This window comes from Vigna unguiculata, chromosome 4 (assembly GCF_037176805.1).
Source record: "Vigna unguiculata cultivar grain cowpea cultivar isolate G323 ecotype 2 chromosome 4, ASM3717680v1, whole genome shotgun sequence".
Classification (NCBI taxonomy): Eukaryota; Viridiplantae; Streptophyta; class Magnoliopsida; order Fabales; family Fabaceae; genus Vigna; species Vigna unguiculata.
Window position 1 is genome coordinate 21,533,532 of NC_140795.1, and position 19,980 is coordinate 21,553,511.

The following is a 19,980-nucleotide window of genomic DNA, read 5'->3' on the forward strand; positions in this document are numbered from 1 at the left end:
TTTTGTTGTGGTAGTTTGGCTACGGTTTTTACACCTCTTTAAGCTCCTAAATGTGGTTGGATAACATGTCTTTGGATGCTTAGTCTTTGAGCCTCAAATCCATGAGTTTAAATGCATGATAGCTACATGTTTGTGTCTTTGTGTATGTCATGTTGAGTCTTTAAATGTGCCTAACTTTTGCTTGAATCATATGTCATATGTTAACTTGAAGTTTTCTTATTCTTGTTTTTCCAAGTATTTGAATATTGCTTTAACTTTATGTCTTTCTTGATGTAAGCTCCATGAAATTGATTTTGGCCTATAACTTGAGGAACTAAGTGTCCAAGCCACCTAAAACTCTTTCTCACCATTTTATGAAACTAGTTGTGAAAGAAGAAAATTTTACACCAATTTTTGCCTAAAAACCAAGAGCAACCTTGCTCCAGTGTGAACTAAAAGTGTGTTTTTCACTAGGTGTTACTAGTTTTCATACTAGAGAATTGGGTGATATTGGCTAATTAGTTCCATATTTTAACTTGGTTATGATCTTTCTTGGTATATGCATGATTTAAGACTTGAAGATGCTTGTCGAGTACTTTCCCTAGAGTCTTTAAAATGTGCTTTTCTTGTTTTAGTCTTGCTAAAAGTTTTGTCTCAAACTCTTCTTCTTTAGAGTTTAGCTTTCCTTGTTTTTGTGCTTTTCTTGCTTGTCACTAGGTGTCCTTTGTTTTGTCTTACTAGTTTTCTTTTCTTGAAACTCTTGGGGTGTTGTGGCTGAATCACTTGTCTTGCATTTGAAAGGTTTTGCACAAGTTTTTAAAAGTGTTCTCTTCAATCCTTTGGTGGATTTTGAGTGCTAGCCTTGCCTTGTTACTTTGAGAGTGTGATCTAAACACTTGGGTTGCATTTTGGGTTGGAATTGGTCTCGGTTTTCATGTTGTCTAACCCCTAATTCATTTATTTTGTCTTGGCTTTGAGTGTTTTGTTGTAGGAATCATGGCAAGTTCATCAAATGCACCTACTCCAAACAAAAACAATACATTAATGAGAGTGCTTCGGGATTTGGAGTTGTCTAGGAAGGAGTCCTTTGAACAATTGAGAAAAGAAAAGGAGAAAAGTGACCTAAGAATCCAAGAGCACATTCAAAGGCTTGAAGCTAAAGAGCAAGAAAGAGAGGCTAGGAAAAGAGGACATTCTAAGCGCAACCCATCACAAGAGAAGCAAACTCCAAAGATTCCTAAGTTCTATGGTGGAAGTGATCCAAAAATCTTCCTTGATTGGGAAGCTAAAGTTGATCAAATTTTCAATGAAAATCATGTAAAGGATCAAGCACAAGTTGATCTAGTAGTTTTAGGATTTTTAGAGTATGCCAATACTTGGTGGCATAAAGTTTGTAAGAATTATGACCAAGGGCCACCCGCGGCTTCTTGGATGGACATTAAAACTCTTATGCGTGCTAGATTTGTTCCTCCCTCCTATAGAAAGGAACTTCTTTTGAAACTCCAAAGGCTTCACCAAGGTTCTATGAGTGTGAGTGAGTACTTTAAAGAATTAGAGTCTCAAATGCGTAGGGTTGAAATAAAAGAAACTAACAAAGAGAAAATAAAAAGATTTGTGAGTTGTCTTAGGAGAGACATACAAGACCAAGTAGAGTTGTATGAGTACTCCACTCTTGAAAATGTTTTCACACTTGCCCTTGGGATTGAAATTCAATTGAAAAGAAAAAGAAGGGCAAGGAAGAGTTACTCACCCAACCACTACTTTAGTCACTCATGGAAGGGAAAGGATAAAAAGAAACATTATAAGTTCCCTTCTAACTCTCATCAAGAACCACCAAGTAAAAGTAAGTCACCAAGTGATCACATTCACCATTCCACTTCTTCAAGATCAAGTTCCATTAAATGTTTTAAATGTTTGGGTTATAATCACATTGCTTTAAATTTCCCAACCAAGAGGACCATGATCTTAAAGAAGAGTAATGATGTTGAAAGTGAACACTCATCTCCCCTTTCTCTTTCAAAAGAATCTTCTTCCTCTAGTAAAACAAATTTTTTTGAGAAAGACCCTATGTTATTAAGGCGCATGATATGTCAAGATCAAAGTGAGCTTGAGCCAACTCAAAGAGAAAACATTTTTCAATCTAGATGCAAAATTAACAAATGGGTTTGCTATCTAATTATTGATGGAGGAAGTAGTACCAATGTAGCTAGCACAAGGTTGGTGGAAAAGCTTAGCTTAGAGACCATTCCTCATGCTAAGCCCTATAAGCTTGCTTGGATAAGTAAAAAGGGAGAAATAGATGTCAATAAACAAGTCCTAATTAACTTCTCCATAGGAAGCTACAAAGATGAGGTGCTATGTGATGTTGTTCCCATGGAAGTCACACATATCTTACTAGATAGGCCATGGCAATTTGATAAACAAACTTTATATGATGGTTATATGATGAGTGCGTATTTTTGCCCTCATTCAGTGTTTAATTCTGGGTATTTAATTGAATTTATGTGCTTAAAGAGTGATTTAATTGATAATTCTAACAATTAGGCTATTTGAGTTTGTGTGATAAAAATGTCTTAAAAAGTGATTTTTAGCTGCATAAATTATTTTTGGATATTTTAACGTTTGTTGATGCAGGTGAAGTTAAGATTAAGCTTATTTAAAGGTGGGAAATTAAATTGATTGAAATTACAAAACACCTTTTAATAAGGCTGAAATTAACAAGTTCTGAAAAAATCACTTCTGCACCGAGTTTTTACTTATACATTCCCTTCTTCCTACAAGTGGACCACAAAAACCTGTTATGTACCCCACTTTCTACTAAGTTGCACCCCTTCTATCACTTAAACTCCACTCAACCAAATCACACCATGTGGCAATCCCCACCTTTCAAATCAGGCCAACCATATGCTGACACGTGTCATAATCCTCCACTCACCAAATTGACCAATCAGATCTTGCCACGTCACCATCTCCCAAAATGGAACCCTAACCCTAATTTTCCTCCTCTCCTACCATCACCATGGCAGCCGCCGTCCGCCCTCCATCATTCTCACCGACGGCCACCGCCTGCACAACATCACCACTGCAACAACTCCTCCAACCTTTCGGCCACCATAGCTCTCGTCCATTTTCTCCGCAACGAACTAGTCACGGCCACTACACCTACTACAGCAACAACGCGAACCATCACCATGACGGAGTGCAGCAGCGACCCATGGCAGTGGAAGCTCGACCACTGCTCCATGAGCCATCAACCTTCAGCACAACAGCCGTGAAAAGCTTCAACCACCAGCGCACCACCTCCACGCAGCCTTGTCCCCAGAATCTGCACCACAAAACCGCGAGCAAAGCTGCAACCATCGTTCTCCACCACTACGCGCACCTGAACCCGAAACGTCGTCCCTCTAGTAGCCACAACGAATCAGATCTTCACGCACCACGCACAACTTCATCCATCGCCGGAAAACGCACAGGCAACAGCGAACCACCACCAAGCTGGACCACCACACCGTCAGCCATGGAAACGCAGCAGCCGTCACGAGAAACTTACCTTCATTATGTGGCAGAAACCCTAATTTGGGAGAGAGAAGGAGCTGCCATGTGTCATACTCTCAATGGACACTGAATGGTCAAAGTTTGTCAAATTTGGTCAAAGAGTCAAAGATTGGTCAAAGGATAGGGGTTTAATTGCAAATATTGATATTTTTGGATGTCTCTGCAAATTTGGACTACAGGATTAAAAATGGGATATTTAGAAAATTAATACAAATATTATTTGGTGATAATTTATCAGATATCTTTAAATAATTAATTTATTTAATTATATCATAAATTATTAACCAACTATATTTGTCAAATAGTCTATATCTCTCCATATATTTTTCAATATTTATCTTTATCTTTATTTTAAAAGATATTGGAGAGGTTTTAGCAACAGAAAAGCCTAGTCCAATTTCTGTATAAAGAGACCAAGGGAGAAGCAGAAAGGAACAAGCTCGGCACGTCGGAATTGAGGAACCCTTAGGGGGGCCTACTTTCTTTCTCTCTCTTTTCTTCTCTCTATTCTTCTTTTATTTCTTTTGTATTTCATGGAGTGCTAAACTTCTTGGGTTGATTCCAATGTAATTTCATTATGGATTCTGAGGTTAGAATGAAATAATTTCTTTGTTCTTTTTATTATTGTTGAGGTTTTCATTCATCTATGTCTTTTATCTTTAAATCACGTAAAAAGTAATGATTTTAAATCTACACGCATGTTAATCATATGAGTTAAAGGGTTTTTAATTTCAATTGAGACTTTACTTTGATTTTATTTAGAAACTTTCATGTGATTGAATGAGTTTTACCGGTAATTGAGACTTTACTTTGGTTAAAGGTATTTACTCTAACGAAAATTAATCGAGACTTTACTTTGATTAATTAAGCTTTTTATTTGGTGAGGAGATAAAAGAATAGACATGATTAGGCATAGTAAAATTTGATTGAGACTGTACTTTGGTTGAATTTACTGTGGATAATCTAAAAGTTCTCACTTTTAATTGAGACTGTACTTTGGTTAAAAGTGAGAACGCCAACAAATTAATTGAGACTTTACATTGATTAATTTGCAAATCTACAACAATAATTAATTGAGCAATAATCTTTAGATTACCGATGATGAATCTATTTTGAAAAAGCAATGGAATCAATCTATTTTCTTTACAATTGTTTTTATCTATTTTTATATTTTCTATTTCTATCTTTGTTCATCTTAATCCCCTATATTTTTATTTTATTTGACTAACCGTTTTGTATAGATTTTATAAGAACTAACTTGTTAAAAATCAATTTCGTGTTCGTTGGGAGACGACTTAGGGTTACTTTACCCTTTCTATTTTCTTGACTACTATCTTAGCAATACTGACGTTGCTATAGTTTAGTAGTATTAATTTGATCGCGTCAACGATAGCGTTATCAAATATGAACCAACCAATACATTTTCTTCATAAATGGGAAAAAGACCATTACAACCTCTATCACCTCAAGAAGTTAATAAAGATAGAAATATAATACGAAAAGATAAAGAAGAAAAACAAAAGGGGCAAACTTTCACCAAGGTGTTACTTGCCTACAAAAAAAATCTTCCAAAGCAAGATGTGCATCACCCTTCCTTCTCTTCCCAAGCCAAAAAAGAAGGCCCAAAGCACAAGCAAGAGAGGAAGAGTACTCTAAAAAATAAAGATGGCCTAACCAAAGCTAAGGGTAATATCCTTAGAAAGGATGGAACAAGAGCTCAAAAAAGGGAGGCGCAAATCCTCTCCCAAATCAAGTCAAGCTCCATCTACAAAGGCTTAAAGAATTTGTGGTCAAATTCTCTCCAAGGAGGGGAGGATGATGAAGGATTGACCCCAACCAAGGATGAAGGCACATGCTTAAGAAGACTAAGAAGGTTTAGAAAGAAAGTTCATTAATCCTCCATCCCTTTCATTTTTGTTTGTTACTTTTTATTCCTAAAGTTGACTTAGTTGAATCAACTTTAGTTGACTTGTTGACCTTTGACTAAGTTTGACTTGTTGACTATAGTTGACTTGACTTGAGCCAGCATGTTAATCTATGTTTATTTGCTTTGTAGGTTAATTAGGAGTAAGAAAGCAATGCTAGGTGGCCCATGGTGATTGGGGAGCATAAATGATGTGGAGGAGAGAGTAAAGCAAAGGCATAAAGCATAAAGTAAAAGGCATGAAGCAAGTGTACCTATGTACCTTTGGTCTCCTTTGTTTTTAGCACACTTTGGCCACTTTTTGGAGACATATGAGACACATTCGTTGTCTCCTTTTGTGCTAAAACGAAATTAGCCTTGCAAACACCATAGTTAGCTCTTTTATCTCTCATTTTTTGTAACCTTATTTGACCTAGTTTTTAGAAGCTAGGGTTAGGTTTTTGTAGAGACATCCTTAGGTATCTTTTATTTGCTTAGAGGCCCCTAAAATCTTCTATAAAAGGGGTGCTCCTAGACATGTAAAAGGGTTGAACATTTTGAAGTAAAAACACTCTTGTGTCTCAACCATTTGTGAGAGTTTCCACCCTTGGAAGTGAAACTTTTAAGCCTTATCTTGCATAGCAAGTGGCGGCACACATCCACTCATCTTCAAGGGTGCCATGGCTTCTAGCCTAGCCTTGTAGTGGCGTGCTTCTCACATTTTTACCATTTCTTTCCTTTCCATTTTATGTTTTCTTCTTCCTTTAATTCTTCTTGGTTTTCTATGGTTTACGTGCTTTCCATTTCCTTTTTGTTTTGAATCAATCCATCATCATCTTCTCTTGAGCTTTGTGAAAGGAACCTTCACATCTAGATAGCTTGCTATCTTAATGTCCAGTGGGGATTTCACTTAGCTTTCTTAATCAACTCACACCATATTCAATCATCTTAAAAAGGAACAAGATAATCCTTCATCACCGAGGAACTTACACGTGGCACCTCATTTAACACCGTTATTACACCACTACCGGAAAGGACTTGATTACATCAAACTTCCCAAAATAGGGACCAAATTGAGATAAAAAAAATAAAGGGACCAAATTTATATTTTGCTACGAAAATGGGGACCAAATGTATAATTTAACCTAACTTTTTTTATTGTATAAAAAAGAGATTCATTAGAATTTAAAAAATTGAAGTAAACAGACATTTAAAATATATTTTAATTTGAATATTTGTTTTCCTTTTATATATTTTTTAAATACTTTTTAATTTTATCAACTAAGTTTCATTAATGTTGTATAATTTATGTCAAAGTATTTGATATGGAAGAAACAATCACCTTCCTAATACTGAATATTTGAAAATAAAAGTAGAAAATAAGGTGAAACAAAATTTTCTTTAAATATTTTCAAACCTTAATTTTAGAAAAAAAAAAGAAAAAAAAAGAGAGAAAAAAAAAGAAAAAAGGAGGAAGAGCCCAATTTGTTATTAATTTTCATGAGCCCAATAACTCACTCAAATATTTTCTACCTTTGTTCCTATTAGAGAAATTAATTATATAATAATAATTAGAAGCAATATCTCTTCAAATGGTAAGAATCAATATTACTAATTGGGATTGATTTTGTGCTCTGATTTGTTAATGGTTAGAATCAATATTATTAATTGGGATTAATTTTGTGCTCATTTGCTATTGATGATGATTGATTTTGTACTCTGTTTTGTTGCGATTTGATACTCATAATTTGCTACTATCATGATCAATTTCTTCCTTATATTGTTCGTTACAATTAAGGCTGAGATTGCATTGACATTGCAAGTTGTGAATATAAATACGCACTCTATCATGACCGAAAAAAAAAAAGATTCTCTACACTTCTCTAATTCTTTTCCCATCATCACTCCCACATACACATCTCCTCTCTCATCTCTCTTTAAAAACACAAAACATATTGAAGGAGGTAAAAAAAAAAAAGAGAGAAGAAGATTCTCTATACTCCCTCTTTCTCTCTTATTGCCACTCACACAAACGCATCTCATTTTTATCTCTCTTGGAAAAAATACAAAAATATTACAAAGGAGGCCAGAAAAAAAAAGGGAAAAGGTACGTCATTCTTAGTTTCTTTTTCTTTTGATTTATTTTATGTTTTTTTTTTAATTTTCATTATTTTTTTAAATCATAGAAAAAACATTCATTTCTTTAGTGTGTGTCCGACCGCTCGCGTCGCATGACATCCAATCTAAGAATAAAAAAATAGTTTTCTTTGTTTACTTTTTAATATCTATGTGGTTGCTCACGTCGCACTAACATCCACATCCACTCTTAAATAACTAAAACAAATATAAAAAATTATAAAAGATTAAAAAGATAAAAAAATCAAAGAGTAGAAAAAAAGAGAATTTATTTAAAGTGTGTGTCCTACCACTCGCGTCGTGTGACACCAATTTTAAAATAATACTAAAATTTAAATAAAAAGGTTTTCAAAATTATAAAACAAAATAAATCATTTTTCAAATAGTTTTCCAAATAGATTTTTCAAAAAGAAATACGTAACCCTGATTCTCCATTCACATGGAGATACGTAGGAGTGAGGATTAATCCTCGTCGGGCCCAAAAAATCAAAAAAATAGTTTTGTTATTTTTTGTACATTCTTTTATTAATATTTTTGGGGAAAATTAAATATTTTGAAAAAACCACACAACTTTAGCACATTTAATTAAAGGTACCGTCTTAAGACGGGCGTTGTGGGATGCTAATACCTTCCCCACGCGTAACCGACTCCCGAACCCTGGTTTTTCGCATACCTTGCTCTTTTTTATAGTTTTCCATAGTTTCCTATAATAACTATGGTGCCGATTCCAAACTCTATTTTTTTACAAATTTTATTTTTTGGTTCGTCGTCCCGTCGCGATATCGGTTGTGACACTTGTCATGATGAGCATCTTGTCCTTCCTTCTTTTTTCTCTTTCCACTTTCCATTATGAGAATCTTGTCATATATTATTTTTCGTCTTCAAACTTTACTAATGGAGATCTTGTCATATCTTCTTTTATTCAAACATATCATAAGGGTTGAATTGACTATTTTCTTCTTCAGAGTCAGTCTTTGATGTTGTTGATTTTGCCTTGATTACTTGCTCAAATTCCTTCATACTTGTTGCTGCTAATTCTTCTAATAACTGTTGTTTTTCTACTAGAAATAATGATTCTTGAGTCAAGGATAAATTTATTTCTTCCTTCTTTTGTCGATAATTTGCTTGCCATTGATCGATATTTCTTTTGCTGATGAAACCCATATTAAACTTTGACAAGCACTTGATTTTTAACTTTCTTGATAGAGATTTGATGTCTACATTTTCATATGTTGGTTCAATAATGTAATCCCAAGCCATAATCCAGGTTATAGATTGAGTAGCAACATAGGATATTAATCTATATCTAGATTCAAGCGAAGTTTTTTCTGGAAAATAAGAATACACTTCAGTAACTTGAGAGGAAGATTGTCAGTAATGGACCAAATTCAAAAAAGCATTTAATGAACCACTTTGGAAATTTTAGGGAGATTCCTCTCCTAAACCATACGAGAACCAAAGAGCTCGAGACCTGGTTTGAGAGAAAATTGTGAGTTGGTGAGGGATGGAGGCACGACGATACGAGACTAAAAAGAGGAGTTTGAAGAGTGGCCCGATGGCACACATACAGGAAGGAAGCCTAGCTAGGTCAAAGGCACGTTGGGTGCCCTTGGGTTTCAATCTGATTTATTACGAAAGAAGAGTGTTAATCGAGTTCTATAGGGGTTTTTCCCTGGTATAAATAAAGAGAACCGAGAGTTATGAGAAGGGAAATTTTTTTTGGATGTTCTAGCATACAGGTTAGGTTATTCTTTCTTTTGGGAATGTTTTTAGAGAGAGTCACTATAAAGTGAGGGTTTCTTCTTTTGCAATGAGCACAAAGTGGTCGGTGAGATTGGAACTCCTTCACTGTGCAAGGTAGCTTTGCTTGGTTCAACCACAAGCACAAAGTGATCAAGGCTATTTAGAGTAAAACTTCTTTGTACTATTTCATTCCTATAACTCGCGTAATGTTAATTTTTCTATTTGTGATGAAATACAAGTTGCAACTAAGTTTTAATGCTTACTTTTAAGCTTATGAGTTTTGTTTGTTCAATTTAGTTTCTTCTCATGCTCTTCATCTTTTAATTGTTGGTTCCTTTAATTTTCATTTTCTATTTTCAAATTTATGATTCAGTCTTGTGCTGTTGTAATGGTGTATTGAGCATTGGAATCATGAATCTCACTACAGCATTTACGGGTTATAGTAACATTTTCTTAGTGACATTTATTAGAAATGTTACTAAATATATTTTATAGCTACATTTTCTTAAAATTGTTACCATAGAGAATATTAACAAAATGAAATGTAACATTTTTAAAAATGTCACTATAGATTATTAAATTTTTTATACTTTTAGTAACATTTTTTATATTATAATTATTAAAAATGTTAATATACATAATTTTATAGATTGTAGTAATTTTTTTAAATAAATATTATTGTAAATTATTTAACATTTTTTAAAAGACTATACTGTTTTGTTCTTGTCCTTGATTTATGAATTTATTTAACACTAAAAAAAATCATATTTAATAGAAGTTATTTATCAGTAATTAGTTTAAGGGAGGTTTTTTTAACTTTGGTTAAATTTCAAAAGTTTAGTTGTAAACTCCAGAAGATGTCTTTAGTTTTGTTTTAGACCTTAATAAATAAATACAAACAAATAATTTTTATTTTATTTTTTTCCTCTACTTTTTTTTTTTTCTTTTCCCTCTTTCTCTTCGTTCTTTGTTTAAACCCTACATCCAAATTTCCAATGCCTTCCATCTCTCGTGCACAAACAAATAATCAACATTCTAGCACCGTGCTTTTTTTTTTCTTTTCCCTCATTCTCTTCGTTCTTTGTTTAAACCCTACATCCAAATTTCCAGTGCCTTCCATCTCTCGTGCACAAACAAATAATCAACATTCTAGCACCGCGCCTCACCGCTGCCGCTGCACTGGAGTTCGGATTAGAAGGAAGTTAGATTTTTGCATAGCTTCCATAAAAAGGTTAGTTTCTTCCATAAAAAGTTAGATTTTAGACCAATTTCATACATTAGAAGGTTAGGTTTGTCTCTCAATGAGGATTCATCTTCATCTCCATTTCCACCAAACTTTCTTTTCGGACTGCATCTTCTTCGTTTCAGGTTCTTTCTCTGTGAAACACTGTGATTGGTTATTCTTCTTATTTTCTCCAGTGATTTTGCCAAACAATGAACGATTTCGCAGATTGAAGGACCTTACTTGGCTGATGGAAAGGGGCTAAATAACTGGGATGTTTTCTCTCACAAGCCAGGTTCACATTTCTTACTCATTATTTTCTAAAACATTTATTGTTTATATTGGGGAAAAAAATCCAATGGTATATATGGTTGTACATTTCAGGAACTGTCACTGATGGAAGTAATGGTGACATTGTTGATGACCATTACCATCATTATAAGGTATCATCTTCTAATATGTCTCATTATTCCATTCCCTAGCTACATTTTCTTCTCTTTATTAACCGTTTGATAAACATTATTACATCCTTCATTTTTTTTTCTTCTCTTTATTAACCGTTTGATAGATACATTACAAAAGTAAAATTTTTCTCTTTATTCACCTATTACTTCTATTTTGTTCAATTGTTGTATCTTTTTCTATATTATCTTTAGCTTCTACAAATTTGTTAAACCACGAGCTTTACCTAAACGATGTTTGTATATAACCTTCTCGGTTTTATTTTCGTATCGTTTTGATTTAGGTAATTGATGGATTCAAGCCATACAGGGCGATCTAAGAATATATAAACATGGACAAAAAGTGGATGGTAGCACCTAGATCATCTACTAGGTATTTGGATGGATTGGATTTTTTTCTAAATTTTGCATTTGAGAATAGTGCTCAAGGAGATCAAATTCTATGTCCTTGCAAGGAGTGTAACAATTGTAGTTGGGGTAGTCGAAAGGAAGTGCATGAGCATTTAATGTGTGTCGGATTTGATAGAAACTATACAAAGTGGGTTTTTCATGGAGAATGTGGCTCTTCAAATAAGATGTATAGTGATGAACGAGAGAAATTTAGTATGCATAATGATTTGGATAGTTTGTTAGAGGAAACGTTCATGATTCCCCCAAATTTAGGAGAAAATGATTTTGATGACACTATAGATGAAGATAATTGTGAGTTTGACACTGAAACAACTAGGTTTCTCCAAGTTATCAATCATTGTTCGATTGCTACATATTAAGAATCTCCATGGGTGGAGCAATGTGTCATTTGATATGTTGCTAAAATTTTTAGAAGAGTTACTTCCTGAAAACTCTTGTTTGCCATCATCATATCAAGAATGCAAGTTGATCATTAAGGACTTAGGTTTTAGTTATGAAAAAATTGATGCTTGTCCTAATGATTGTGTCTTATTTCGAAAGGAGTATGAGAATGAAGTTAGATGTCCTAAATGTCATGCTTCTAGATATAAAGAAATGAAACATCAAAGATTTAGAAGAAAAGTTTCTTCTAAGGTAGCTTCACTTCCAATTCCAGCCAAAGTTTTGAGGTACTTTCCTTTAAAACAAAGGATCAAAAGGCTATTCATGTCATCAAAAACTGCTAAATCAATGAAATGGCATGATGAAGGCCGCACCAAAGATGGAAAGCTAAGACATCCAGCTGATTCACTTGCTTGGAAAACCTTTGATTCTCTCCATCCTAACTTTGCATCAGATCCTCGAAATGTGAGGCTTGGGTTAGCAAGTGATGGATTTACTCCATTTAAGATGATGGCCAAAGGACATAGTATTTGGCCTGTAGTTCTGATGACATATAATTTAGCTCCATGGGATTGTATGAAACAACCTTACTTGATGTTGTCACTGCTAATTCCTGGTCCTTCTTCCCCTAAAAGTAGTATTGATGTTTATTTGGAACCTCTTATTGACGAGTTGAAGGAGTTGTGGGAGAAAGGGTTTGAAACTTATGATGCTTCTAATAAAGAATTTTTCCAGGCACATGTTGCAATACTTTGGACTATTAATGACTTGCCTACTTATTCTATGTTATCAGGTTGGACTACAAGTGGAAAATTGGCATGTCCTGTATGTAACTACCACACATGCTCAAGGTACTTAAACAATAGTAAAAAGATGTGTTATATGTGTCATCGAAGGTGGTTAGACTCAAAACATAGGTGGCGAAAGGATAAAAATTGTTTTGATGGTACCCAAGAATTGAGAGGAGCACCTACTCCGTTAACAGGGTCTAACATATTGGATATATTAGGTGATAGAAAAAATTCATTTGGCAATGCTCAAAAAAAGAAAAGAAAGAAGGGTGATCCTTGGTCAAAATTGAGTATATTCTTTAACTTGCCATATTGGAAGACTAATTTGCTTCGTCACAATCTTGATGTGATACATATTGAAAAGAATATATGTGAAAATGTAATAAGAACAATACTCGTATGTCTTTTGTGAACTCACCAAGTCATTTGTCAAGTAAGAAAATATTCATATTTTTGTCTTTTGTGTGAGATTTTAAATTTTGTGAACTTATTCATTTTTTTTTTGTAGAGAACATGAGGAATTCCTCTCTAGTAATGTTTATGAAAATTCAACAAGAACATGGAATATGACAAAAGATCAATCTCTTACATTTCACAAGTGGTTTGAATACCATGTCAAAAATTTGGTTGAGTGAGGAGGTTAAATGGTTGGCTAAAGGGCCTAATACTGTTGCTAGAAGATTTTCAACTTTTGTGATAAATGGTTACAAGTTCATTATTGAGGGTTGTGAGAGACAAACACAAAACTTTGGAGTAATGGTTACTTCATCTACTGTGAGGTTTCGAAATAAAGAAGATGAAAATCCTGACGTAGAAAATGTTACCTACTATGGAGTTTTGAAAGATATAATACAGTTAGACTATTATGGACACTCTGAATTTGTGTTATTTAAATGTGATTGGTTTGAAAGTAAGCAAGATCATTTTGGATTAACACTTGTAAATTTTGGAAAGTTGATTTACAAAAGTGACCCTTTCGTATTTGCAACCCAAGTAAAGCAAGTATATTATAAAGAAGATCCAGGGGATAATTGGCAAGTTGTCACTAAAACTACCCCTAGAGATTTGTTTGATGTATATGGAGATTTAGAGAATAATGATTTGGAAAAATACTTGGGAGATGAATTAAAGAGTCCACTTTTGTATCAACCTGTGATTGATGAAGATGAATGTGAAGATGTTAGTTGGTTTAGGGATGATGTGCCTGGAACAACAATTGACACAAGATGAATGTGGTTTAATTCGGCATAGGAGGGTCTCGTGGAGATAAGGGAAGATAATGTGGAGGAAGATTCAAATGAAGGGGAATTCGAATCAGGCATGTTCCAGCTTTACATATATATTTTTTTCCAATATTTAAGATTGATATAAGATGATAGTTAAAGTTCATGATAAGTGGAAACTGGTAGAGAGAAGGCTGGAATGTCTGGATAAATTGAAGTCTTTTGTCTAAGATTTTATATTTTTATTAAGATTATAGATATAACAGTAATTGCCATCCTCATGCAAATCAAATTTCATTTCTGCTTTACTTTGACTTTTACATTCTATTACAATTTGATGGCAGTAGCATTTATGATTTATTATTTTGATGGATATGCAAATATTTTGTTTGGATTTGCATGGAAGACTTGACATTTTTTACCATTCTTCTTAAACTCTGTATTTATGTTTTCAATTTTATGATAAACAAATTGCAAAGCCACTTCCAGTTCTTTTTCCATTTCACACACTTATGTCCAAGCTATTAGCTTTCAGATACTACTTATGCTTATTCAAATAAATTTTATATTTGAAATCAGCCATGTAGATTCTAATATAGTGTTGAGTACTAATCCCCTATGCTTTGTTTCGTTGTTTCTTTCACTTTCTGAGTACTAGTCAAAATATGTTTGGATTAAATCAACTTTTTGTGTTTGTTTTACTTTTGTAGGAAGAAACATATATGTACATTGTTTCTGAACTATCAGAGAGGGGAAAACATGTAGAATCCATTATCCTAGTGAAAAGTATAAATGTTACAAAAAATCAATAGTAACATGGGGAATACGTAACATGTGATAAAATGTTACTAAATTCTATTAATAACATTTTTCATGATTTAGTAACATTTTTTTAGTGTTAGTGTACATTATATATCTAGTAGTGTATGCACACACTATTTGGAAACCATGTGACCCAAAAGTGGGCATAGATTATTGATATGTCTTCTCAACTACAAAAGAATCCATGTTCAGTCACTAAAGTATTTTTTAATTGTATGTTTATTCTGCAGTGTTGATTTCGTGAACTTGTTTCGAATTCTAGATTTACTATTTTGTGATTCTAATCTTAGTTTAAATTTTTTTGTTTTAGGGATAGTGTTTTCCTGCTTGGCATATATCAGTCGCTTTATAGTTTTCTCGCATTTTGAATTTTATAATTTCTGCTTGGCATTTCTCATTATTGCAGCATAGCATACAACATCATTTCATGCATATTTCTGTTTCGTGCATCTATTTTACATTCTCGTTTGAATTTGTCAAAGAGTAAATAAAGTTAGGATAGTTTATTACATTGCATAAATGATTCTATATATATACATAAGTAGTTCATTCCACATTTGCATTGAATTAAGCCACATTCATCATCTACTATAGTGTCGTCTGCATTCTAAAAGAAAAAAGAAGAAATGTATGTACATTAATTTACTTTTTCTGCATTAAACACAATTTCCACCATCACGTATCATGCATCTAGGTTAGTTTAGGTTTATATAATTCTGTCAATTTTGGCTTTTATTTCATTTTCCCCAATTTGTATTGTGTTTCTTATTTTAGTAAGGTTTAATTGTACAAGCTAAGCTTAATATGCACCATTCCCTTGGGTTCAATCCTCAGTCATCTTCCCTACTACAATACAGGGGTAATTTTGGTTTGTTAGCCTTTAACGCGACTAAAAAGGTAGATAACGAATATCTTTCAAAAACCTACTCTTGATACCAATTGTAAGTTTTAAAGGACTTTCTTAGCCAAGAAAGGGGGTTGAATTGATTGTGATTGAAAATTAGTTTCAATTCAAATTTATGAAAAGTCTTTACTTTAAACTAGATTGATCTATAAATCAATATGCAATTATTACAAGAACACACATTTTCAATTGATTGAAAACAAAGTTAACAGATTGATTTCACTTAACAAACAATCAGACATATAGACCAATATGATTAAACAAATTAAAATATTGATTCAACAAATTGAAATACTGGGAAAATTATGTAGAAAAATGCAATTGATGATAAACTTAGAAACAACTTACACAACCAATCAAGATTGATCTCAATCAGTAGAACAAACATAGTTACAACTCTATATTACATCAATTCACTAGAATACCATAAAAAGATTGCTTATTACAAATTTCTTGAAACTTTTTATCAAAGAACAAATAAGGAGAAATGACTTTGATGCATGGAGATTTGATGATGATATTACATAGGAACTTGTTGAAGATATTACATGGTAAATTGATGAATGTAAGACCCGTGAAATTTAATTAATTAGCTCAAGTGGTTGAGAGTACTTAATTGTATGAGAGGACTTGGGTTCAAATCCTATGTATGTCAATTGTGTGTTATTTAATTATCATTGTTTAAATAATATGATTGAGCATGTTGAATGATGAGATAATTACTATAATACAAGAATACGATACGTGATTCCTAATTAGAGACCAATTATTGTGGACAAATATAATAAATATATGATTGTTAATGTGTGAATCCAAAATTCCTAATTAATTAGAGACCAATTATTGTGGTAGCCAAAACTTAGTAGTTAATGTTAGTGATCAATTTATAATTGAAATTATTTTAATTATCAATTTAGAAACTAATTATAATTTTTTGGAACTATTTTAGTTGTCAATTTGGTTACTATATAGTGACTAATTATTTTTTATCACTAAAATTGTTCATTATTCAAATATTTTATTGTAGTGTATTACGACATTATAAAATAGATACTTCATTGATAAGTATTGTTAAAGTATTCTAAAGTATCAAACACGACACGATATCTTGTTTCCTTTTAGAGTTATGAATATGGTGAAGTTGTTTAAGAAAGCTTTTTGAAAATTCTCACTGGACATTAAGATAGCATGCTATCTAAATGTGAAGGTTCATTTCTCAAGCTCATGAAAGGAAGAAGAGAGTTGGATTCAAGCTTAAACACACACGACACCTAAAGAGCAATAACAACACCTAAAGAGCAAAATGAAAGAAGAAACAATAAAAATGGAAAGCATAGAAGATGAAGAATGGAAGAAGCACGCCACTCATAGGGGGATCTAAGCCAACCAAGCCCTAGAGATGAGTGATGGTGTCGCCACTTGCAAGCAAGATAAGGCAAAGGTGAGTTCACTTCTAGGAAGGAGAGCTCACGAAAATTGGTGGTTGAATGCACAAAGTTTATAACAAAATGATCAACCCTTTTACAAGACAAGGAGCACCCTTTAAATAGGAGTTCATAGGGGTCCTTTAGCAAATACAAAAACATGAAAAAGGATTAACTAGCAAACCCTAAACCTAATGTGAGAGTGAGTCTTGGCCAAGTGAAGGGAGATGATTGGTGGAGGCATTCCCATGAGGATTCTAGGCCAAAAGAGGAAGGAGACCAAGTGACCTTCTAAGGCATAAACCACAAAGGCAAAAGGAGACAAGGTACATGTCTACTTTTGCTTTTGCTTTATGCTTTATGCTTTTTGCTTTCCTATCTCTTCCACTTCATCCAAGTGCTACAATCACCAAGTGCCACCTAGCCATGTCCTACTTTCTCTTAATTACCTACAAAACAAGACAAACAAGGATTAACATGGTGGTTTAAGTTAATCTAATATTGGTCAAAAGTCAACTTTGGATCAAAGTTAACTATTAAATGGGATGAAATATAAATTGCTCAATTTGATTTACCATACAAACTTTGAAAGATGAATATAAACACTTTCAACTCTATAATACATTATCTCTCTAAGTTAACATTTCCTATAATACACTACATAAAGTTCCTTCAATAAATCAAAATTATTGACGAAAGAGCGACAACAAAAAATTAGTCGAAAAATTTTAATCGATGGATAGAAAAAATTCGTTGACAATTATTGATGACCAAAATTTGTTAGTAAATATTGTGATTTGATTTCTTCACCACAACCGCCTTTGCCACCGCCTCCAACTCCTCTTTGCTTCCCCTCTTCCTATTCTTCCTCTTTTTTCTTTTCTTTGTCTCATCAATCTCCAATTAATTTATAAGAAATGTTTTGTCAGTTGATGAGAAATTTGACATCCATTTTATTGATTGATTAAAAATTATTTACCAACGAATCTCAAAAAATTAAATTATTGATAGACTTTATCGATAAAATTTTAAAAAAATTAATTATTAACAAATTCATCAACGAATTTTCAAAAAAATTAATTACGAAGAAATTTACAAATGAATTGTAAAATAAAATTAATTATTCATTAATTTTACTAATAAAATTTAAAAATTTGAATTATTAATAAATTTGTACACAACTTTTAAAAAACATTAATTACCAACATATTTATTGACAAATTAAAAACAAAATTAATTATCAACAATTTTACTAAAAAACAATTAAAGCTGAATACAAAATATTTGACGGTTCATTTTACAAACAAAATTTACAAAAAGAACAAAACCTCAAACAGGTTTATTATCAACAAAAACATCACAAAAATAATTTTTTATTATCAACAAATTTTATTATGCTCCACGATAATAAAGGGGTCCCTACGTATTTAAAATAGCATTACCATTTACTAATTAGGTATGTCGTACAATAAAGAGTCGTTATTTTAAATGCCATGTGTTACCTGGAATATAATATTTGAAGCTAGAAAATCTATTGACTTCAGAGTTCCCATGCCAATTTAAAATGGGATTACGTCTTTAGCGCATATATATCTATATATATATATATATATATATATATATATATATATATATATATATATATATATATATATATATATATATATATATTAATTAGAGAAACAACTTCACAATTACAATTCCAGAATTAATTTTAGCACGTTATAATACTAATTATTTCAGTTAGATATACACAGTTAATTTGGCATTTCTTAATTCATGTCACACGGGTTGGCTTATCACGAGCCGGGTTGAAAATGAGTGAACCTAACCCGGCTCACTTTATGGTGAGTCAGAAATTTTGTAATCTGCCTCAACCCACCACGGGTTGGTGGGTTAAGTGGGTTGACTCACCAACCCACCTAAAAAAATTATTTATTTATTTATTTATTAGTATTCAAATATTTAAATAAATTTTTAAGTAACCCATGAGATAACAATCATAGCAAAATCAAGAACCAATATTTTGATCATGCTCACCACCAATATATGAAGAATTATTTTCAAGAAAGTATCCATATAGTCTAAGAAAGAATGGTTAATATTACAAATTTTCTGTCATGCTATTCAACAAAATATAAATTAAAAAACTATACAATTTTTTTCATGCTAATTTAGAAAAAATTGTTTATAAGACCGTTACTTGAGTAATTTAGTATAAAGATTATAATTAAAGATTAAAGTATCAACATATATAACTCGACAATTAAATTAATTAAACATTCAAACTATTTAAATATAATTAAGCAACATTTTAGCATTTAAAAATATGACATTGTGAACAAATATAATAGGAGTAGTAAATAATTATTAAAATAATTAAAAAAAATTAAAAAAAATTAAAAAAAAATTTAAAAAAATATTTGTGGGTTAAGTGAGCCAACTCACCTTCAACCCTTGAAAAAGTTGAATTTTTCTCAACCCAACCCAACTCAAACCCGTGGTGAGTCAGATTAACTCACAGATTGAAATCCATTTTGACATCTTTATCCATGTCATATACACTAATACTAACTATAAAATTTAGAACTATAAATTCGGATAAAATATATAATAAATATAAATAAAAAATTAAAAAATTAAAAAACGCTGATGTAACGAATGAAAAAGACGCACCTTTTTGTTTGACAGTGACGGCGGCGAAAATTGCACAATGCTGACAAGGACGAAATGGTTCGCGTGATTGGTGGCAGCAATTGCAGAATGGATAAGCTCGAACTCAAATGATGGTGGCAAAGAGGATCGAAAGAAATGAGAGTAGCGACCAACCATGCCGAAGAGAAGAGACAAAATTTTGTAGCAATTATGAGATGTAATCATTGCAATGCATAAATCTCCGTGGTTGTATGCTATAACGACAACTTATTTTAACCTTCTCAAGATAAATTACATAAAAATATTATAAAAATTGATGAAAAACATATATGAAAAACTTTAACGAGTGAATTAGTCTATATAATCTCAT

At 32.4% G+C, this 19,980-nt stretch overlaps 1 long non-coding RNA gene and 2 pseudogenes across 2 annotated transcripts; all 3 read left to right on the forward strand.

Annotated features, from left to right (window-relative positions):
* The first annotated feature begins 10,294 nt into the window (after positions 1 to 10,294).
* LOC146886935 (uncharacterized) lies at positions 10,295 to 14,868 on the forward strand. Its single transcript, XR_014994327.1, has 4 exons — positions 10,295 to 10,547; positions 10,736 to 10,833; positions 10,923 to 10,981; positions 14,516 to 14,868. It is a non-coding gene; the product is annotated as an uncharacterized LOC146886935 (long non-coding RNA).
* On the forward strand, positions 11,381 to 13,084 carry LOC146886936 (uncharacterized; annotated as a pseudogene).
* On the forward strand, positions 13,083 to 14,868 carry LOC146886937 (uncharacterized; annotated as a pseudogene). The gene is made up of 2 exons (XR_014994581.1): positions 13,083 to 13,904; positions 14,520 to 14,868. The product of XR_014994581.1 is annotated as an uncharacterized LOC146886937 (transcript).
* Positions 14,869 to 19,980: the final 5,112 nt, after the last annotated feature.